Genomic DNA, 2,882 nt, shown 5'->3' with positions numbered 1-2,882 from the left:
TGTGAGGGAATTTAATCTGTTTGACCAGAAGTTGCACGCTCCGTCCGATCTCAGCTTCTCACGGTACACTTGGTCAAAATAGAACCATCTACCTGTTGATGATGAATCAGCGTTGGATGTAGTTCCTTTCTGACTCGTTTCAGCGTCTCCGTCGAGAGCTACCAAACCTTCAGAAAGTCGTGCGTTGATTAGCTCAAAACAGAATTATAATCCCCAAAAAACCTCTGGATTCTTCATTGCTCTGAAGTTTTCAGAACCGACTGCATTCTCAATCTTGGAACTCTCACATTCTCCAGAACTCTCAATCTGTTGTCAGCTCTCATTCTAACTTGAACTGGGCAGTTGTCACATTTTAAATGAGTTTACTTCCTGTTCAGTTTAGAGCTTTCTGATTCGTGGAAGGACCAGAAAGAGGTGTGTTTTTGACGTAAGGTGTTTATCAACAGTCGAGGTCAGAGAATGAAACTTGTTTAACATACAGAAAAGATTATTGCAGAAGCAGCAGACTTTCTGGAGTCTACTCTTGGTAATCTTCTGAAAAAGTTTAAACATGACATTTCTTCTTCAGTAAACATTTTAGTTGACCGAAGACCAACCTTTCACATACTTACGACAGCTTGCTCATTTCAGACAGAAAATCAAGAAAGGCATATTCAGGTGATTTCTTCTCTGAATGAGGAACAAAAATCATTACTTACTGTTTATGTAAAATAAAAATTAGTAGTTCTTTTCAACCTGTAAAGCATTGAGTGAACTAACACAATTTGATTATCAAAACATTTGTAAGACAGTAATGATTATAAAGAATTGTCTTTTCTGCTTGATTAATTCAAGAAAGAAAGTTCATCAGATGGCCCAGACTCATTCAGATCAATGAAAATAACAGTCTCTGTCCATCTGGTAGATTTGAGGTCATCTGGTTCACTACAGTGTGTGTGTGTGTGTGAACAAGTGGATGGATTTTAGTGACACTCTCAGTAGATAATTGATGGATGTAGATCTAGTTGTGTGAATGTTATGAAGCAGTCACACTATCCATCCATCCATTATCTTTACCCGTTTATTCCATTTTGGGTCACGGGGGTCGCTGGTGCCCATGTCCAGCAATCACTGTGGGAGGGGCGGGGTACACCCTGGACGGGTCGCAAGTCCATCACAGGGACACATAGAGACAAACGAGACAAACAACCATTCACTCTCTCACTCACACCTAGGGACAATTTAGAGTTACCAATCAGCCTAACATGCATGTTTTTGGTCTGTGGGAGGAAACCGGAGCACCCGGAGAAAACCCACGCATGCACGGAGAGAACATGCAAACTCCACCCAGAAAGGCCCCTGGACCGGGGTTTGAACCAAGGACCTTCTCGCTGAGAGGCAGCAGCTCTACCAGTTGTGCCACCGTTCTGCCCTGCAGTCACACTATTGGGATCCATTTTTTCTTCCATATGTTTTTCAGCATCTTTCTCATTCTGCAGTTTTTGTGATATTTCAACAAATGAAATATCAAAAATGTTCAGCGCTTTCAGGACAATCCTGCTATGACTTTTTGGTATTGGTGCAACTTAAGCTGTTTGAAATATTTAACCGTTTCTGACACGTTTTTCCTCAGAAAATGAATTGAGCTCATTTGACATCCTTCAGATCTTTAGATCTGTTTACAACTTTTTACTGTTCCTTTCACATTTTGTTCTGCTTCAGCTTCTTTCAGCTTCTTTGTGCAAATTTAAACATTTTTCAGCCACTCTCAGCTAATTTCAGCTGTTTTTTCAGCTGTTTTGTGATCTGTTAAGATTCTTTCTGCTAACTACAACATTTTTGGGCTTCTTTTACTTCTTTCTGATAATTTTAGCTTGTTATGTTCCTTTCAGCTTATTTATGCAAGTTTCAGCTTTTTCTGCTATTTCTGAATAAAACAGCAATTATGTATATGTACTGGTATACAAAACAGCTACAGTATGTATACTATGTAGGTGTTTTATGTTAATTTACGTTTTGTGTTCATTTCAGCTTGTTATGCTCCTTTCAGTTTACCGTAACTTACTGAATACACGCCGCTACTTTTCCACACACTTCGAACCCCGCAGCTTATACAAAGCTGAGGCTAATTTATGGGTTTTTGTTTTTTGATGGGCTAACGAGCTTCATGACACCAAAACATTTAGCCTCATCACATCCCGGCGCTCACATAGCTGCCCAGTACATGTTTCTCCTGCCACTCGATATCAGTGTGAGTCATGTATTAACGTGACACTCGAAGCTCTGTGGGAGGCTTGGATGACTAATGGCAAAAAATCATTTACCAAAACTGGCGACATGCAAAGAGCAACTTCTGCTCCAGTCTGCCAGTGGATGCTGACAGAGGAAAGTTTTAAAAAATCCACTGCAGGAGGAAGATGAAGATTGTGATCAATGACTCCACTTATTTTAAGCTCATTTCAGCTCTTTTCACATAGTTTAAGTTCCTTTCTGCCTTTTCAGCTATATTTAGTTTTTTTGCCAATTTCAGCCTTTGATGAAAAGGCTTTAAGCTCATTTTCCATTTTTTGTGCTAAATTCTGCTAATTTAAAACTAATTCAGCAAATATATGTTCTTTCTGCTTTCTTCTGCTAACTTTAGGCTTGTTCTTCCATTTCAACTACAGTGTGTGTGTGGGGGGGGTGGGGGGGGGGGGGGGGGGGGTAGTGAAGGGAGCTTGTGGGTCCTCCTCCCCCTTACATTTTGAATAAAGTAGATGCTATTTCCTGCATTTTGGTGCAGCCTATTTTAACGGGTTAAACATCTACGTTTACCTACATTTGTAAACACTTGATTAAATGATTATTTTAGAGAGCAACAAGAGGTTGTGTGTGAATAGAGCAGCTCTGATTCTGATTCTGTC

Source organism: Nematolebias whitei, chromosome 15 (assembly GCF_014905685.2).
Source record: "Nematolebias whitei isolate Nwh7 chromosome 15, NemWhi1, whole genome shotgun sequence".
NCBI lineage: Eukaryota > Metazoa > Chordata > Actinopteri > Cyprinodontiformes > Rivulidae > Nematolebias > Nematolebias whitei.
The sequence above is the reverse complement of the archived record's forward strand: the minus strand, read 5'-3'. Positions refer to the sequence as shown.